At 37.6% G+C, this 21,782-nt stretch overlaps 1 protein-coding gene and 1 pseudogene across 4 annotated transcripts in view; one reads left to right on the forward strand and one right to left on the reverse strand.

Annotated features, from left to right (window-relative positions):
- Lrrtm4 (leucine rich repeat transmembrane neuronal 4) overlaps nt 1–21,782 on the reverse strand; it is an 822,187-nt gene that overhangs the window by 133,689 nt on the left and 666,716 nt on the right. The window lies entirely within an intron of this gene.
- LOC110561443 (L-xylulose reductase-like) overlaps nt 1–21,782 on the forward strand; it is a 65,623-nt pseudogene that overhangs the window by 5,086 nt on the left and 38,755 nt on the right.

Consider the following 21,782-nt stretch of genomic DNA (forward strand, 5'->3'; position numbering starts at 1 on the left):
AAAATCATTACTTCTACAGATACTAAGAAGATCTTTCAGATAAAATAGCACTTTTCCCTGATAAAAATATGTCATAAAACCGTTATGTGTCAGTGATACAGAGACATACACAGACACATATACATGATTAAGGATAATGAACTCTTCAGTTCTAAAGCCGGCATTGTACCTAAGGAAAAATATCAGATGCATTCTCAGCATGCATGTACAAAAGACAGAGCTGCCCATTGTCTTCACGGGTACTGAATCTAGCAGAAGAGCTATTATCCAATCTATTCAGATAATTAGAAATTAAGGTAGAACTCATTACAATAAAATAATAGATTCATAATAATTGAAATATATGAAAAACATCTTTCAGCTCACACAGTTCAGTTACACTTATGAATAAATTCAGAGCAGAAATTAGCAAATTCTGTTTCTCTGAATATAGATGTATATATATATATGTGTGTGTGTGTGTGTGTGTGTGTGTTTGTGTGTGTGTGTGTGTGTGTGTATATATCCAAAACCACCATACATATATATGTGGTTTGAATGGAAATGATCTTTCAAGGTCATTTAGAAGGTATGACCTTGTTGGCATAGGTGTGGCTTTATTGGAGGAAGTTTGTCACTGAAGATAGGCTTTGAAGTTTCAGATGCTCAAGCCAGGCCCAGGGCCTCACTCTCTTCCTGCTGCCTGCCAATCTGAACTCTCAGCTACCACTCCAGTGCTATGTCTTCCTGTGTTCTGCCATGCATTCTGCCATAAAGACAATGGGCTAATCCTCTGAACTCTAAGCCTGTTCCAGTTAATTCTTTCATTTATAAGAGATGCCATGGTATAGTGTCTCTTCACAGCAATAGAAACCCTAACTAAAAACAATATGTGTGTCATATCATATGTAAGTAATATCATAAACACACACACACATTAGGGTTCATTTGTTGTTAACTATGCTTAAGATTCCTAACATCCATAATGTCTTTGTAGCAAATTTTGTTAAACACTGGACATAGACATTCTATGAAAAGATTATATATAGTACCATTTTTTCTCAAGGTGATAGAATAGGAAATAAACAAGAAAAGTATTATTTATAGGTCAATAAGAGCTAAGTAGAGTGGCCAAAGAAATGGCTCACTTGTTCAGAGTGCATGCTGTTCTGCCAGAGGAGCTGAGTTCCATTACCAGCATGCGTGACAGGCAGTTCCCTACTGCCTATATGTGCAGCTTTAGGAGATCTGGCATCCTCTCTGGCTTCTAAAGACATCCACATGTATGAGTAGATAGTAATACAGACAGACACACATATATATGCATAAAATAAAAAATTCAATAATATAATTTTAAAAATCTCCTTAGAATTTTGAAAGAGTAAACCCAACTAATAAAACCACATGGAAAAAAATGAAGTAAGAAAAGATTTCAAGTTGATATGAAAAATAAGACATAGTTAGAAATGGAAATGTATCATATGATATTGGACTTTGAAATCACTGGGAATAATGCAGATCTTTCCATAAATGGTATCAAAAACCTAGAGACCTATATGACAATAAATCTGATTAGATACATAACTAACTCAAACTGGAATGAGATCCAAATGAATAATTTATCTAAACATAACAGTTGGAGCCATGCACGAATATCAGCCTTCTTTATCCTTAGTTTTATCTTCAACAAAGTGGACCTCAAAAATATTATAGAATTAAAATTACACCTGTATTTTATGCAATATAATTTTCTTTCTTGTTACTGTTCCCTTAAATTTTAGTGTGGCTGCATTTTCACTGAGTTTGCTAGAGAGTAGAGTTATGTAACAAAGGTTGCATGCAGACCATATGCAAACAAGTGGTCATCTTATTTCAAACTTGATGCTGGAAGATTGTGGTATCCATTGGGGATGGGGTTCTTGTGTCCAATCTACTACTGACATCTATAGATAATGGCAGGAAAGGAAAACATGAATGGATTAACTCATAAAATGGATATAAGGAAGCTGTTCTTTTTTAATTAATTTTTTATTTTTATATTGATTACAGTTTATTCACTTTGTCTCTCAGCTGCAGCCTTCTCCCTCCTCCCTTCCCAATCTTACCCTTCCTCCCTCTTCTCCCCCCATGTCTCTCTCCAAGTCCACTGATAGGGGAGGTCCAAGGAAACTTTTCTAATTAGAGTTGAGAATGAAAAAATCATAAATGGAAAAAATGGTTTTATTTGACAAAATTTCCGCAAAGATTCAGCAGGTTATGTCATAGGTTTAGAGTGTGAAAAGAGCTAAGTCTGGTAGAGGAAAGTAAATGTGAGGACAAGTGTCTAAATACCCTATATTTGGTACTGTGTGTGGAAAATAAATGACTTTCACAGCATTGTAGTATTGCATAAATTGCCATAAAACATTATTTTAAGCACTAGAAATTCTAAATTACATTTACCTTGAGTCATAGTTATATGAGCACTCATGCGTTGATTTAAAAAGATGAATGAGGCTTTACAACTTTTCTGGACAAAAAGACAAGCTAGCACTTGTACTCTGCCTGCTCAATTCCCAGTGTTGAGAATGTTGACCCATTTGACGGTAGAAACAGAACTAATTTTCACAAGTTGTTCTCCAAAGTACACAAACACATGAGCACACAACTGACACATACACACACACTCTCACAAACACACACAGAATAAGTAAATATAATTAAATTTACAATATTCAAATATACATCTGTACAGTTATAAATTTCAGTTACAGAAATGTAAAATTGACACAAAATATATTCCTTGGAAATATTAATGTACTTATGATAATATAAATAAAAATACTAATCGCTGTTATTCAGGAAAGCTAACACATGCCTCTTATTGCCTTACATAGTTTCCACACATTATCTCCCTGAAGGTAACATAAAATAGTAAGTCAGAATATGGACATATACATTTTATATGCTAAGTACAGAAAAGCTATTGAGGAATTTCACCAACTTGGCATGCTGGCTGCAGGACCATCAGGATTCAATCTGGTATCTCAGCTCCTAACCAATTACCTACCAATATTGCTTCCTATAAACTAGCATCAGCAATTTTCTGAGCATATCAGACTTAAGAGAAAGGAGGAGGGGAAGCAAAGTTGATGCCAGGCCTGGGTGATCTTTAGGATGATAAGAAATATCTCAAAATTCAACATGTCTGTCAAGACTCTGATGATTGGCAATGCTGTCTCACATTCCCATTGCATCAATTCATGAGCATTTTAGAAAGTTAATCACTTTATTTAGCTGATTCCAGTATCTGTGTGGCTTGCAAATATCCAATCCTGCTTCTAGGCAGGAAACCTTTCAGAGGTGAAACCCTACTTCCTTCCTGGAAAACTTTAAATTGTTTAGACATATAGCCCAGTTTTATTTCTGTTGTTATGACAGAATGTCCTGACAAAAACACAATTTAGGGAGAGAAAGGGGGTTATTTCAGCTTACAATTCAAGGTTTAAGTCCATCATTTTAGGAGAGTCAAGACAGGAATTTACTTCAAATAGCCAGTCACATGATATCCAGAGTCAAGAGCAGAGAGAGAATTTTAATAAATGTGTGGTTACCTGCTTGTTCACTTGTGCTCATTTCAAATTCCACTCATATCTTTCAGGACTCCAACTTAACAAAGTATGATGCCTACATTGAGTTGGGTCTTCCACATTAATTATTTCAATTAAATCAATATCCTGCAGACATGCCTAGTGATCAGGTTAATGTAGGCAGTCCTTCATGGAGATGCTTTTCTTAGGTGATGCTAATTGTATAAAGTTAACAATTAAAATTAATCATCAATGTTCATGAAAAAAATTGGTCTGAAATTTCCTTTGTTGAGTTTTTGTGTGCTTTCAGTATCAGGGTGGTGACTGTGGTCTCATAAAATGAATTTGGCAATGTTCCTTCTATTTCTGTTGTCTACCTGTAATTGGAGAGAAGGTGCCTAGTCTTAATGTAATGTGACATGCCAAGGTTGTTTGATATCCATGGGAGGTCTGCTCTTTGCTGAAGAGAAAAGGAGTAGATGGAGGGTGGATGTGGAGGAGGTGTGGAGAGCAGAGAGGAGAAGAGAGAGAGGAAAATACAGTCAAGATGTAAGATAGATAGATAGATAGATAGATAGATAGATAGATAGATAGATAGATAGTTGTTTTTTTTTAAAAAAAAAAAAACTAGCCATCACATAATCATGCTACAATTCATAGACTTAGAGATGCTAAGTAATAAGGAGCCAATGCAGAAACCCACAGCCAAATATTAGGCAGTGCATGGAGAAAAAACTTTAAAAGAAAGGAAATAAGGATTGTAGAAGCCAGAGTGTTTGAGGACACCAGGACGACACTGCCCACAGAATCAGCTAAGCCTGGCTCATAGAGTCTCACAAAGTCTGAAGCTCCAATCATGAAGCCTGCATGGGTCAACTCTAGGTCCTCCGCATGTATGTTATGGTTGTTCAGCTTCGTGCTCTTACAGGACTCCTAGAAGTATGTGTGTGTGGAGGGTGTGTGTGTGTCTCTCACTCTTTTGCCTGCTCTTGGGACCCTTTTTCTCCTACTGGGTTGCCTCATTCTGCCTCAATATGAGGGTTTGTGCCTATTCCTATTAATTTTGTTATGAGGTATTACACTGATATTCCTTGTGTGGGGGTGCATTCTCTTATCTCAAAGGAAACTGAAGAGAAGTAGGTCTGAGGGCAAGAGAGAGAAAAGGAAGAGAATGGGAGAAGTGGAGGGAGGGCAGCCGTGCTTGGAATGCATTGTGTAAGAGAAAAAAAAATAATTAAATAAAACTAACCATCACAAACTTATATACATGACAATCTAACTTCCTGTTCTGGGTTTGTCTCTGTTTAAGTGGCCACCATGTTAGGTAAATGGCCAAAGTCAAGCCTAATGACTGTGACTTATAGCCATCCACCACCTTTGCTCAACTACACTTCTGTTTTAATATCTTGACTTGTTGATTTATTTCTAACTAACACCATCCCAAATAAAACAGATTAGGAATCTCTACGTGCTTCATGAAAGAGGAGTGCACTCTGGTCTCCAAGAGTTCAAATTTTTAAAAGGCAGACATTTTTGAGAATGTTTGTAATACAATGATAACTCCATGATCTTTTAGTTACTATTCTATTGCTGCTATGAAACAACAGGACCTAGAAAACTTATAAAATGAAGCACTTAATTGTCACTTTCTTATGCATTGAGAGAGTTAGGCAATGACTATCATGGCATGAGCTTGGTGGAAGATAGGCAGGCATAACATTGCTAACATTGTCAACTGTCAATAAGATAGAGGGAGAGAAAGAGACAGAGACAGAGAGACTAGGCGTAGCATGGACTTTTGAAACACCCATGCCCACTCACAGAGACACATTGCCTCTGAGAAGACTATGGCTCCTCCAATAGGACCAAACATTCTAATCCTTCCTAAACAATCCACTAATTAGGGACCAAGCATTTAAATATATGAGCCTATGGAGGACATTCTTACTCAAACCACAACAATTGCCTTGATAGTGAAAAGGAACAGGGGACTGGTGAGATGATTCTTAAGATAAAGACACTTACCGCTAAGTCAGGCAACCTCTATGTTGGAAGAAGGTATGTGACTCCCACACGTATACACATGTAAATAAAATGTGACAATAATTTATAAGAAAATTAAAAAGGAAACATAACAATGGCTGTGGCGTTCAGTAGACCCTGGATTTGGCAATAAATAATAATGCTACCTCTAACTATGCCCTATCCTCAACTCTTCAGCTGACCTCTCTGGGCTGAGAAGCTGCTCACTGGGTTTTCTTTCTCAATCTCATCTTGTCCTTTTTGTTAGAAAAATTACTTGATAATGTCACTGCTCAATTTTAGGCCTTGAACAAGAGTGAGGGATACAGACTAAGTCTCGATCAAGCTTTCCAGGTAGAAGCGACAGTGAAGACATCCTATGCCACGACCCCTATTTGTCCCAAAAGTCTTCATGGGCCAATTATATATTATAATGCCCAACTGGCATTTCATGCTTCTAGAACAGATTTAGGAAGCAATACAAGTATGAAAGGCACAGTTTCATACATCTTAGACCTCAAAATATCTGCATATGAAAACTGTACTTTTTTCATGTTTGGCTAGCCCACAGACAGTGATATATATTAGCAATTCCCACAACACATTCCAAAAAGCCACAGAATGTGACTGGGTTTGATTTTAAAAGTAAAACCATCAGCATGGGAAAAGGAGACTTAAAGAGAAATACATTTATGAAAAGCTGGTGATTGATTCAGATTTTAAGCTCAGAAAAGCACAGAAATCTTTTTTTTTTAAATATTCATCAAGGCACTCTAGGAGAGAAATGAAGTGTATAGTATTTTCTGAACATTCTTCTTTCGCAAGTCACTTTCCAAGGTGCATGTTAAAGGACTCTGCTTTTGGAGGATAGTATTTGGGAAATAAGAACTTAAAAGGAAATGTGATAGGAAACTTTAATAGAGAGCACTAGTGAATGCTATTGGGATTCAAGTATTTTCTGTTGGAGGATTATAGTCCACAAACTGTGGAAGGATGTTAGATACTATGATTAAATTATCCCACCCTCTGTATGTGGGGGGAAGGCAATTTAAAGAAATCACATCTGTTCTTTCAGCACATGGGACCATAGGCCTGATTCAGGTACTTAGTTTGAGTAGCAAGCACCTTTACTCACTAGTCATCTTGCCTGTCCTATGTAAGTTTAAAGAAAATCAAATACTGTGCTTGGCAAGTACAATGCACCCATTCATGATACTTTGTATTAGGAGAAGCATATTTACTTAGGTGACCTCTAACTTCAAGATTTCTTTGTTAAATCCACAAAAGGAATTGCCTTCTGGTGGTATCAACATCCCTCATCTCAAGCTATACTACAGAGTGATAGTAAAAAAACCTGCATCGTACTGGCAAAGGAAAAGAGAAGTTGATCAACGGAACAGAATTGAAGACCCAGAAATAAACCCACACTCCTATGGGCAATTGTTTTTTGACAAAGAAGGCAAAACCATACAATGGAAAAAAGAAAGCATCTTCAACAAATGGTGCTGGTCTAACTGGATGTCTACATGTAGAAAAATGCAAATAGAGCTATATTTATGACCCTGCACAAATCTCAAGTACATGTGGATCAAAGACCTTGACAAAAAACTAGAGATTGTAAACCGTTTTTAAAACAACCTAAGGAAAGATCTGGAACTCATTGACAAAGCAGACAACTTCATGAACAGAACACCAACATTACAGGCTCTTAGATCAACAATTAATAAAAAGGGATCTCACAAGAATTTTTCTGTAAGTCAATGGACAGTCCAAATAGAACAAAATGGCAGCCTACAGATTGGGAAAAATATTCACCATCCCTACATCAGACAGAGGGATAATATCTAAAATACACCAAGAACTTAAGAAATTAAAGGTCAGCAAATCAAGTAATCCAATTTAAAAATGCAGTACAGAGCTAAACTGAGAATTTACAACAGAGGAATCTTGAATGGCTGAGAAGTATTTAAAGAAATGCTCAGTGTCCTTAGCATCAGAAAACTGCAGATCAAAATGGCTCTAAGATTCATCTTATACCAGTCAGAACTGTTAAGATCAAAAACTCAAGTGACAACACATGCTGTTGCTGATGTGGAGAAAGGGGACACTCCTCCATTGCTGGTGAGAGTGCAAACTTGTACAACCTCTCTGGTGACCAATCTGGAGCTTTTTCAGAAAATTGGGAATAGTTCTGCCTCAAGATCAAGCTATACCTCTTCTGCACATATACCCAAAAGATTCTCCACAATACAAGGACATGTGCTCAAGTACGTTCATAGCAACTTTATTTGTAATAGCCAGTATCTGGAAACAACCCAGATGCCCCTCAACTGAAGAATGGATACAGAAATTGTGGTACATTTACACAATGGAATACTACTCAGCAATTAAAAACAAGGGAATCGTGAAATTTGCAGGCAAATTGATGGAACTAGAAAAGATCATCCTAAGTGAGGTAACACAGACCAGAAAGATGCACATGGTATGTACTCATGTATAATCAAACATTAGACCCATAGTACATGATAACCATATTACAATACAGAGACCCAAAGAAAATAGAGTGGGAGGAGGTGAGAGGGCTGGAAACAAGAAGGGAAACTGAGGGGAGGCATCTCCTGGTCAAGCTGGAAGCCTATGACAGAGTCAGCTCCTGGTAGGACACGAGTCTGACTCCTAACAGGGGAGGGAGAATGAAGACTGAACTGACCGCCTCCTAGCCTGGTAGGAATGATGGAAGGAGGAGGAAAAAAAAAACTTTGATAAAACCTGTCATCCAAACATTACCCTGCTGACAAGAAGTGCAGGGATATAAAGGAAATAAGGATTGCAGGAAGTCCAACCAAGACCTGACACCCTCCTCATGGTGTTTGTCAAAGTCATGTGTAAGGATGAGGAGACAGCTAGGTGGAAAAGTAGTAGCTGCTCAAGCACGAATACTTGAGTTCATATTTGAACACCATGGAACACAACAAAATTCCTAGAGTTGAGGAGGAAGACACTGGTGGATCTCCGAGGCTTCTGAGCAATCCATGTAGCTAAAACACTGACCACTAGGTTCGTAGGATATGCTGTGTGTGAAAGAACAAGAAGAATGGTGGAAGATGATACCTGATGTTAACCTGTGACTTCCACATGAACGTGCATGAACATGAAGTAAGTGCACACATGCACACACACACGCAGTCACATTCACATGAGAAGAATAATTTCCCTTCGGGCGGTCTTCTTAGAAAACATTCTTGGTTTAATAAACAAACAGTAATTTCTGAAAAACTAATACACTTTGATGACAACACATAGAGATACTCTGAAAAAATACAGAGAATTTTAACTTAATTATATTTCTCTTACAAAGTCTATGTGAGTTAATTTAGGCCTTTGAAAAGTAGGTAACTTACTTTGGAAATCAATCTGGCTCTTTCTCAGACAATTAGGAATAGCGCTTCCTCAAGATCCAGTTATTCCACTTGTGGGCATATATCCAAAAGATACTCAAGTACACAACAAGGAAATTTGCTCAACCATGTTTGTAGCAGCTTTATTTGTAATAGCTAGAAGCTGGAAACAATCCAGATGTCTCTCAACTGAAGAATGGATACAGAAATTGTGGTACATTTACACAATGGAATACTACTCAGCAATTAAAAACAAGGAAATTATGAAATTTGCAGCCAAATTGTGGGATCTAGAAAAGATCATTCTGAGTGAGGTATCCCAGAAGCAGAAAGACACATGTGGTATATACTCAGTTGTAATTGGATACTAGTCATATAATATAGGATAAACATACTAAAACCTGTACACCTAATGAAGTTAAGCAAGAAGGAGGACACTGGATAAGATGATCGATCCTCACTCAGAATGGCAAATGGGATGGACATCAGAAGAGGGAGAAAGCAGGGAACAGGACAGGAGCCTACCACAGAAAGCTTCTGAAAGACTCTACCCTGCAGGGTATCAAAGTAGATGCTGAGACTCATAGCCACACTTTGGGCAGAGTGCAGAGAATCTTCTGAAAGAAGGGGGAGATAGAATGACTTAGAGGGGACAGGAGCTCCACAAGGAGACAAACAGAACCAAAAAATCTGGGCCCAGGGGTCCTTTCTGAGACTAATATTCCAACCAAAGACCATGCGTTAAGATAGCCAGAACCCCTGCACAGATGTAGCCCATGGCAGCTCAGTGTCAAAGTGGGTTCCCTAGTAAGGGGAATAGGGGCTGTCTCTGAAATGAACTCTGTTTCTGGCTCTTTGATCACCTCCCTCTGAGGAGGGAGCAGCCTTACCAAAACACAGAGGAAGACAATGCAGTCAGTCCTGTCAGACCTGATAGGCTAGGGTCATGGAAGGGGAGGAGGACCACCTCTATCAGTGGACTGGGGGAGGGGCATGGGAGGAGAAGAGGGATGGAGGGTGGAATTGGCAGGGGATGTGGGAGGGGGCTACAACTGGAATAAAAAGTGAATAAATTGTACTTAATAAAAAAATAAATGAATGAAAAAGAAAATAGGTAACTTTATTTCATTCACTTCAAGTAATACATATATATGTGTGTATGTTTGAATATAATATATTCCTTATATATGTGTGTTCATATTATATATAATTATACCGATATATACTATAAGTACATATATATGTGTATTTATATATTTATAAATCTCATATATATATATATATACATACATATAATAATGTAATAATCCCCACATTTCTTTTCCCAATTAGCCACAAACAGTATAAAAAATAATGACTACCAAAACATAGGCTAATTCAGGCAAGTAATTATTAATGTATTTGTGTTTGCTACTACAATAATGTATTTCCATACAAAAGGGAGCTTACTAACAGCAGAACCCAATGAGATCTTAATGTAGCCTCATGCCAGTGTGGGGGTGTGTGTGTGTATGTTTGTAAATATTGAATGCGACTAAATTAAGTCTTGTGATAGAACTGAAGCACAGATCCTCCAACTTGTATATTTAAATGAAATGTTTACAAACTTCCTAAGGCAAAGTCATCCTAAGAGATTCGCATTTTGCCTGACAGTTGCTAATTGCATACTTGGGCTGGAGGGAGGGAGAAGTTTCGTTTTTTTCAACTCTCCCTGCCCTTATTATCGGTGTACTTATGAAATTCATGGGCTCGTGTCTAATTCTTAAGTATGAAAAACATTCTAAAGGAAAAAATGAAAGCCTCAAAATCCCACATATTGTCCAGAGAATCTGTGCTCCTATATACCTCACACTTTGGCAAAGTCAGTCTTCTCGCAGCAGGTGATGACAAATATCTGTCCACAGTGTTTTCTACCAATTACAGTTGATGTGTCCAGTGAAGAGAGTTTTTTTTTTTTTTTTTTTTTTTTTTTTTTTTTTGGAAGATATTCAGTGGTTTTAACCAAATTATTTTTCAGAATAACTAAACCAACAAGTCCAATCAACTCCCCCACTTAAATTCAAATGCATATGTTATATTGAAAAAGATCAGCTAAGTACCTTCTATGTAAATACAATTGTGGAAATTTTTGTCAGTGTACGTTGATACGTATTCACAAGTATGAACAACATATGAAATATTTAGAAAGATGGGCTTTTAATTATTCAGACCTATATTCTGAAGGTTCAGTGTGCTCAATGGAGCCGGTTTCCTTGGGTTTCTGTGCATAATGAAGACCTGAGGAATTCATCGGCAGCCTGGTCAGCCTTGGGATGGCAGGGCATTCAGAAGTGTCTAAGCAGTGATGGATAATCGAGCAAGATTGAGACAGAGCAACTGGAACTACCTGCATGCTTTGTGTGATTATGGCTTCTAACTGATTGTTTTCGGAAGGAATATGTTTAATTCACCTTATTAATGCAATTGTTTGTAATGTATCAAAGTACTTAGATTTTAGTTTGCAACCTTAACTAAGATCAGATGATTTTTAAGTAATCAAATGTTCTTCTTCTCTCTCTCTTTCTCCCTCTCTCTCTCTCATTCTCTCTCTCTTAGTGTGTGTGTGTGTGTGTGTGTGTGTGTGTGTGTGTGTGTTTTGGTGTTCATGTAGGGGTCATTAGGTGTTCTTGGGAGTTAGTTCGTTTCTGGTATGTGGGTCCCAAGGATCACTTAGGCCTTCAGAGCTGGTGGCAAATACTTTGACTATCTGACCATCTTGTTGGCTCTTAGCTGGTGTTTTACACACACTTCATTTTGCTACTTGTCATTATTTCCAAATATTATCTTAACAATCCTACTTTAACATGAGTAATGTATTAATTGTGCTGTAAAAATACTAATTGCATTTGGAGAAATTATTCTAAATAAAATAACCATTGCAAGTATTTTGAAAAGAACTTAGGTGATATATTTATTCAGTTATTCAACTTACTCAACCTTGAACCTCAGGCTCTCCATGTAGCTTAACTAGATCTAATTTCCAATGCCCCTGCTTCTACAAGGTCAGTGCTGGGATAACAGATCTCTGCCACCATGCCAGCTTTAAATGGCTGATAAAAAGAGACTCCAGGAAAGGAGAACCCTCCTCCATTGTTGGCGGGAATATGAACTTCTACAACCACTTTGAAAATCAATCTGGTGCTTTCTCAGAAAGTTAGGGCTAGTGCTATCTCAAGATCCAGCTATACCAATCTGTGGCATATATCCAAAAATGCTCAAGTATAGAGCAAGGAAATTTACTTAACCATATTCTTAGCAGCTTTATTTGTAATAGCTAGAAGCTGGAAAAAACCCAGATGTCTCTCAACTAAGAAATGGATAGAGAAATCGTGGTACATTTACACTATTAAATACTATTCAGCAATTAAAAAAAAAAAAAGGAAATCATGAAATTTGCAGGCAAATGGATGGAACTAGAAAAGATCATCTTGAGTGAGGTATCCCAGAAGCAGAAAGACACGCAGGGTATATATTCACTTGAAAGTGGATATTAGATATATAATATCAATGTACTAAAATCTGTACACCTAAAGAAGTTAGGCAAGAAGGAGGACCCTGGGTAAGATGATGAATCTTCATTCAGAAAGGCAAACAGGATGAGAAGAGGGAGAAACAGTGAACAGGACAGGAGCCTACCAAGGAGGGCTTCTGAGAGACTCTACCCTGCAGGGTATCAAAGCAGATGCTGAGACTCACAGCCACACTTTGGGTAGAGTGCAGGGAATCTTCTGAAAGAAGAGGGAGATAGAAAGATCTGGAGGGGACAGGAGCTCCACAAGGAGAGCAACAGAAAAACAACAACAACAACAAAAAAATCTGAGCACAGGGGTCTTTTCTGAGACTGATATTCCAACCAAGGACCATGTGTGGAGATAACCTTAAACCCCTGCACAGTTGTATCCCATGGCAGCTCAGTATCCAAATGGGCTTAGGGGCTGACATGAACTCTTTGGGTTGCTCTTTGATCACTTCCCCTGAAGGTGGGAGTGGCAGCCTTACCAGGACACAGAAGAAGACAATGCAGACAGTCCTGATGAGACCTGATAAGCTAGAGTCAGATGAAAGGGGAGAAGGACCTTCCCTACCAGTGGACTTAGGGAGGAACATGGGAGGTGAATAGGGGGGAGGGCAGGATTGGGAGAGGGTGACAAAGGGGGCTACATCTGGGATACAAGTGAATAAATTTAATAAATAAAAACATTAAAAAATAAATTGTAATCTTGCAGCTTTTGCCTCTTCAAAAAATTCCTTTATCAAATATTAGGGAGAGACATTTCATTTTACAGTGAAACAAAGTAAAACGCATTGGCAAATAATGTGATTATTTAAGAGATGAGTGAGCCAGACTTCATAGAACAAACATATGTAGGTATCTCCCCATAAGCTTTTACCACTTCATTTGCATGTCTATTTGCAGCTTATCTACCTTTTATAGCATTCTGTGCTATTATTCGATTCTATTTATAGAGAACTCATGGAAGACAGTAGACTGATTTTTTTATCTCGATTAAAAATATCTCAAATAAGCTTTGTAAGTAGGCTGCTTTTGAATTCTTAAAAAAAGGAATTTATTTTAATTTTAATGTGTCTTAGTAGCTGCGTGCGTGTGTGTTGTGCATCACTTGTGCACAGTGCTCACAGTTTAGAACAGGGCGTCTGGTCCTCTGTTCCGAGGTGACCCAAGGTTGTGAGCCACTGAGTGGGTATTCCGAGTCATGCCTGTGTCCTGTGGACAAGCAAACGGTACTCTGTCCCTCTGGCCTCTACCTTTACGTTCTTTCCTGGTAAATCTGTCATTAGGTTGTTTTATCTGTGTTCTGATGCCTCACCTGTATTTTTGTAACCTTGTACAATTTATCAGTACAGCTCACAAGTATTGTCTAAATATACAGCACTTTCCCTGGACAAATGCTGACATGGTCATATATTAAGCCAAACTCATTTACCCTCCAAATTATAGAAACTGGAAACATTTTGGAATGAAATGTCCTTCCCAGACATGTGGGAAGAGTTGGTGATACAAAAATTTCTTAACTTCTTCTTTGAACTCTATAAGCATCCATTATCTGTTTATAAATCCAGTAAACTCTTCAGGGTGAACAATTAAGACAACAACCTGCCTCCCTCCATCCGAATGGAGTATAGAGAGCCATAGGGGTAAACACACAGCCAAGCGCATTGGTGTTTGCAGAGACCAATGCTGCTTTGTTATAAATAATTAAGGAAGTTGCCGTCTTCCACACTGACTGTGGAGGGCGGCCGGACAACCCCAATTACTTACATTGACAACTGAATTAATCTTCTTCTTTTCCTTCTCTCTTCTTTGCAACATATGGGCTCCAGTCAGCTGTGGAAGGTGGTGGAACCTCACTGGGATCACATCTGCCAGGTCTACAGGGTGAAGACAGGTGCTCAGCGGGCCTGAGTGCTACTGTGTGGGAGGAAACAGGTACTGGCTGGTGCCAAGCAAGCCAATGTCCTTGGAAAAATACTTTGCCTTATCCCATGGTTGTTGCGTGCAACTGATTCATTGGTTCAACACTGTGAAATATCTTATGGATAAATTTGAATGACTGGCTTTTTGTTATTTGTGCTGGTATGCATTTCATCCATACATAATTCTTACGGAAAACTTAATATTTTACTATATGACATGTCTTCTGCATGATGTGTTCAAATAATCACTTAGGAATATTTTAAATATTTACCATCAAACAAGTGTCATCAGAGCTTACAAAATGAAGGGCAAATTTTGTTGTTTTAATTTAAAAATAAAATCAGTATTTTCTCTTGAGAAGGTTCTAATTTGTCCCATACGTTGGGCCATAGACTCAAATTATATTCTTGTATGAACAAAAATACACTATTAAGCTTAAAAAATTTGTGAAGTCATATATATATATATATATATATATATATATATCTGTGTGTATGAGTTTGTGCATACAAAGGACAGTGTTCACATACCACAATGTGCACATGAGCTCAAAGAACAGCCTGAAATATTATTTTCTTTCCTTTTATCTAGCTGTGACAGTATCAGTTTGCAGTTTCTCTGAAAGCACAGCAAACAAGCTAACCTTCAAATTTTCGAAGATTCTCCAATCTCCTACCAGTCTTGCTGAAGAAGCACTATGAAATTCAGATGTGTAGACATATATTGCATGACTAGTTTTACTTTTACATGAGTTCTGGGCATTCACTGGGGATTCAGCCAATGGCCCTTATTCGGCAAGCATTTTCAACTACTGAGCTATCTGCCCAGTCTTACATACTTTGTGATAGTCACCCACAGTTTAAATATCAGTTCCTGTGATGTCTTTTCTCTACAAAGGGCATGTATTATGGCAACATAAAATATGCAAAGAAGAACTAAGAATAAAAAGAGCCAACTGGACACAGTGGCAAATGTCTGTAATTCCAGGACCCAGGAGAGAGAGGCTGGGATCTCTGTGAGTTTGAAGCCAGCCTGGTCTAAAAGCAGCTCCAGGACAGCCAAGGCTACACAGAGAAATAGTCTCTAAAATCCAAAATAACAACAACAACAATAATAATAGTGTGTATAAAAACCCATAAAATCAATTTTCACCATAGTATTAAGAATTTTACAAAACAAAAAACATGAGCCGTACATTTTCTAAACAGATATTAGAATAAATGCAAACTCTGTAGGTGTCGTTGCTCTGAGTTTACGGGACAATGCTTTCCTGGTGGGGACCAGCAGAGTTGGCTGAGAAAGGCGCATACTTTCTTGGTTATTTTCAGATCAGAAATGTGGTGGTTGCCTAACAACCCCGCTGTCATTGCTTGTCATGAAGCAACCCACATACGCGGAGAACCTAAAATGAGAAGGCTGACTAGGATCCGAGTCTTGGCTGCTCACCCGGTGAAGAGTGACCTGCCTGTCAGGGTAACCGCCTTCAACGCTGCAGCCAGAGAACATGCAGAAGTCTGCCTTAACCCCAGGAGAGGGCTGAAGAAATGTGATCAAATATATCTGTTAAAGCTCAGTTTTTCACTTACAGTTTCATTACTCTAAAAGTAAAAGCTTGTATATTGCGGAGAGTTGTGTTGCTATTTTAGCTGTCAAGGAAAGGAAAAAAAAATTACCACTCAGAATTTATTTTTTAGTCATGTGCCTGAGTATATGTGCACGTGTGTGTGGTGGTGGTGGTGGTGGTGGTGGTGGTGTGTGTGTGTGTGTGTGTGTGTGTGTGAAGAGAACCCAGCACGTGTGTATGTGTGTGTGTGTGTGAGAGAGAGAGAAGGGAACCCAGACTAGCCATGCGCCACGTGCACCTGCTTCTTTGAATGTCCAGCCCTTCCTCCACGTATACGTCTGCCTGTTCAATAAAGGCAGAGGTTGATTTTACAAAAAGAAGAGTCAATGCAGACTGTCTGTGTGGGTGGAATTATATCACCAAAAAAAAAAAAAAAAAAGAAAATCTCATTATTAGAGACTTCACATACAAAAATATCTTATTTTTCCAATTAAAAATGCCAACTTCAAGTTTGTTTCAGAGCAATCTCAAACCCATCGTTTTCCTCAGAGGTATTCTTTTGGAACTGAGTGAAGAGGCATGAGTGAACGACTAAAGCCTTTCTGGTGGAATTAAATCTGCCCTATGGAAACACAACTCCACAAAAACTCTTTTGTCTTATGACATTATTCCTGTGTATTTAATTTAAGTAATATCAGTTGAAACACCCATATAACTATGAAACATATTTAGTTGTTTTGCTGCTTTTTACATCTGTATGAAAGTATGATACATACTCATTATTAGGAAACATTCACATTTATATCCGTTTCATTAATAGGCCTGAACCTATTATCCATATATATATATATATATATATATATATATATATATATCCATATTATGTACATACATCCTTGCACACACACACACACACACATATGACCTATCATGTATGAGTGTAGGTCTGTTTCCTACCATTGATTTAATCCTTTGTTTTGAAACAAATTTTCTATAAATTGCTGAGTTTGACAATGACCTCTCTGTGTTGCTCCAGCAGTTGCCTGGTGTCTGAACCCTTCCTTCCAAGCCAGCATAGAGCTGGGATTACAGGTCTAATTCTATTTGATTTTAATCCCACGCTATGCTTCTACAAAGCAGTCTTTAGCGCTCAATACCTTAATAATTAACAACCCTAGGATGGATTTTTTATATCAGTAGAATATCTAGCAATATTTTACACACAAAACAGTTGTTAATAATTTCAATTGCATGCCACAAATTGATTTTACGTTTTGAATCAGAGCCTGGTTGCATCGCTCAGGCTGACCCTGAATATGTGTTCTGCCTGCACCAGACTCTTCAGGGCTGGGACTTTGGTGGCTTCAAAGGTGGCTTCTTTGACTCTGGCTTTAAAATGTCACTATTATATGACAAGACAACTTCTAAACAGTGCAGTGGTGACTGTATCCCAGATATAACACTTCTAAAACAAAAAGCATTAACACTTCATGCTCCCACATGGAATGTGAAAACAGACTTTGGACATGTGAACTATATGAAAGATAATCACTAGACCTAAAGGGAACTAGTTCTTGCTGGAAGATACATTTTAAAAAAACAGGATATATGTGTGTACATGTGTAGATAGATATTTATTTAACCATTTTGCAAAAAGATATATATATTTCTTAATTCTGGACATCGTCTTTTATATTTGGGAATTTGAATGTTTAGAATTACACAGACACAGAGCTTAATTCACATACAAATCTAATTTTGATTTAGTATCACTCATAAATACATAAAGAAAACAATGTTTATGAACAATCTGTGTTATAAAGGATGTTATTTCCATCGCTGGAAGAAAAAAAAAACCTGTGTGATATGTTAGCTTTGAACAGCAAAGTGAATAATTGTTTAACTAAAGTATAAAAGTAAAAAATAAAGTGAAATGTAAATAAATATATGACTTATTGTTTGGAAAGGACTTTAAATATTTATTTAAAAAACTATTGAGAAAAGCTAAGATAATGAACTGAGCAAAATTCCCAAATTTCTAATGCCTTCCTAGTTTAATGGAGCTGAGATTCTGTTTGGGGGGGGAAGACAGAGATTTATTTGTTTGTTTATTTGTTTTTGTTTGCTTGTTTACTGTTTATTTATTAAATCTTAACATGTTTTGTAACTACATTATGAGCACTATTGATTTGAAGGTCGAAATTGCAAACGCTCATTATTGTAGATTGGCAATGGAGGTAACCTTCATAAGACACAGTCTATGAACAAAAGCAAAAAGGTGTGGGTAATGAGAAAGACAGTTTCTGCCAAGCCTGAGGACCAGAGTTTGGTTCCCCAGACTTCACATGGTAGAAGGAGAAAAGGATGAGAACAACTCAAAAAATTGGTTTTCTGCTCTCCATATGTGTGCTGTGGCGTATGACACACTCACCTACGTGTTAGCTCTTTCGAATCTACTGTTTCCTCCCTCCTCTTTAGAGCTTTATTAGAATCTACAAGGTGTAATAGCAGAGATTTTGTTTTTAATTTTTTTTTACTCTTTGTATCTAGTGTTTGGGAGTGCTCATATGCATAAGCTGTGCTGAATTATACAGTAATAAGGAATAAGACAGAAGGCACACATCAGACTAAGAGACATAGACCATTCCTTATTAGTGGAATCATGACATTGGACAAGCAATATCACCTTTCTTTATGATATCCATCCTTAGTAAAATTGAAACAGGATTTAATAATATAAAACATGCTAGAAGATCTAAAGACTAAGTAGTATTGATTTCTGTGTTCATGGAATATGGTTTTCTTCATGGTATTACAGAGAAAAAATTTAAATGCGTTTTCAAACTTAATGGTATATTCAACTTTTTTTTCTGTACAATTATTGTCAAAGAAAATGTCATTGCAAATATTAATTAATTACCTTACATCTACCTGGGCACTATTTGTGTTTCTGTCTTAAGTGGTAAATCTACTATATAAGAGTTCATGAACCTGTAGTGAAGATGGGGAAGATATTATTGATGGGAGAGACAGAAATTATGAAAGAGACAATAATCAGAATGCATTACATATAAAAATTGCCAAAATAACAACCTTAATAAAAAGTTTCAAATACATAAATAAATAGTTATTGATAGTAGCAAAATATTTATAAAATAGTTTCTAATATCCAATAGCTTTCTGAGACTAATTCTTTAATACATAAAAATTTTAGCCATTCTGATGGGTATAAGGTGAAATTTCAGGGTCATTTTAATTTGCATTTCCCTGATGTTCTTAAAAAATTAAGAAAAGCTAAGGGTGTTGAGCATTTTTTTTCTTATATATATAAATTTTTATTTTTTATATTAATTACAGTGTATTTACTCTGTATCCTAGCTGTAGCCCCCTCCCTCATTCCCTCCCAATCCTACCCTCCCTCCCTCATCTCCTCCCTGCTTCTCTCTAAGTCCAATGATAGAGGAGGACTTCCTCCCCTTCCATCTGACCCTAGTTTATCAGGTCTCATCAGGACTGGCTGCAATGTCCTCCTCTGTGGCCTAGCAAGGTTGATCCTCCCTCGGCGGGGGGGTGGGTGGAGGGGGAGGGGTGGTAGGTCAAAGAGCCAGCCACTGAGTTCATGTCAGAGACAATCCCTGTTCCCCTTACTTGGTAAACCCATTTGGATGCTAAGCTACCATGGGCTACATCTGAGCAGTGGTTCTAGGTTATATCCATGCATGGTCCTTGTTTGGAGAATCAGTCTCAGTAAAGACCCTTGTGCTCAGATATATTTGGTTGTTGTGGCGCTACTGTCTTCTCCATGTCTTAATAAACTCCCCCTTCTTTCATATGATTCCCTGAACTCTGCCCAAGGTTTGGTTATGAAAGAAGCTAAGCAAGAAGGAGATCCAGGGGTAAGATGAGCAACCCTCACTTAGAAAGACAAATGGGGTGGACATTGGAAGTAGGAGAAAACAAGAAACAGGACAGGAGCCTACCATAGAGGATCTCTAAAAGATTCTACCTAGCAGTGTATCAAAGCAGATGCTGAGACTCATAACCAAACCTTGAGCATTTCTTTAAGTGTTTCTCTGACATTCGATATTCCTCTATTGAGAATTCTCTGTTTGGCTCTGTACCCCATTTTTTAATTGGATCACTTGATTTTTTAACTTCTTGAGTTCTTTATATATCCAGGATATTATCCCTCTGTCAGATACAGGATTGGTGAAGATCCTTTCCCAGTCTGTAGGTTGTCGTTTTGTTCTGGACAGTGTTCTTTGCTTTACAGAAGATTTTCAGTTTCATGAGGTCCCATTTATTGATTGTTGATCTCAGAGCCTGTGCTGTTGGTGTTCTGTTTAGGAAGTTGTGTCCTGAGCCATTGAGTTCTAGGCTCTTCCTCACTTTTTCTTCTAAAAGGTTTAGTGTGTCTGGTTTTCTATTGAGGTCTTTGATTGACTTGGACTTTAGTTTAATGCTATGTGATAAGTGTGGATCCATTTGCATTTTCTACATGTAGACATCCAGTTAGACCAGCACCATTTGTTGAAGATGCTGTCTTTTTTCCATTGTATGGTTTTGGCTTATTTGTAAGTGAGTATATAACCGTGCATGTCTTCTTGATTCTTTTATATCACTCAGGATGATCTTTTCTAGTTCCATCCATTTCATGATTTTCTTGTTTTTAATAGCTGAAAAGTATTTCATTTTATAAATGAGCCACAATGTCTGTATTCATTATTCAGTTGAAGAACATCTAGGTTTTTTTTTTTCCAGTTTCTGGCTATTACAAATAAAGCTGCTTTGAATATAGTTGAGCAAATGTTCTTGTTGTATGGTGGAGCATCTTTTGGAGTGTGGTAGCTGGATTGTGAGATAGTGCTATTTCCAATTGTCTTACAAAGGACCAGATTGATTTCCATTCCCGCAAGCAATGGAGGAATGTTCCCCTTTCTCCACAACCTTCACACCTTACAGAGGATGCTTAATTCTCATTTAGAAGGACAAATAGAATAGACACCAGAAGCAGTTGAAGAGAGGGAACACAGTGAGAGCCTACCATAGAAATCCTCTGAAAGATTCTACCCAGCAGGGGATTGAAGCAGATGCTAAGTCTCACAGTTAAACTTTGGGCAGAGAGTAGGGAGTCCTAGGGGAGCGGGGGAATAGAAAGACGCAGAAGGGCCAGAAGCTCTGTAAGAAGACCAACAAAGCCAACAAATCTTGGCCCAGGGGGGGCCTGCAGAAGCTGATGCACAACCAAGGACCATGCATGGAGAGGACCTAGATCCCCTGATCAGTTTTAACTGAAAAGCAGAGTAGTTTTCATGCCGATCTCCAAGTAAGGGAAGCAGGGGGTGCTCTTTGCCTGTTTCCTGCTCTATGATCACTTTTACTTGGTGTGTGTTTGTGTGTGTGTGTGTGTATTATAAGAAGAGGACCCTTCTACATTTTAAATACAAACAACTAAATTCTGAATCTATTGATGTTCAAGTAGCAGGTGCTGAACTGCACTGGAGAGACTAGAAAGTCCCAAATGTCAGAATGGCAAGAAAATGAAAAAGAATCCATTGTCTATGTTTATCTCTTTCTGTTTCGGTAAAATAAATTACTTGGTTCAAATGAATATCTACACAGAAATCCAAGCATAAATGCATTTAAAATTGAGCCATAAAATTTAAATATTTTTGAAACAGAAAGTCAGAGGTTTGTGTCCTAATTCTTCAATGATGATCATTTATTATTTTCCATGTTTAAATTCATTCTTTTGTGAGTATGATTTGAGTAAA

The sequence above is a fragment of the Meriones unguiculatus genome, chromosome 5, assembly GCF_030254825.1.
Source record: "Meriones unguiculatus strain TT.TT164.6M chromosome 5, Bangor_MerUng_6.1, whole genome shotgun sequence".
Classification (NCBI taxonomy): domain Eukaryota; kingdom Metazoa; phylum Chordata; class Mammalia; order Rodentia; family Muridae; genus Meriones; species Meriones unguiculatus.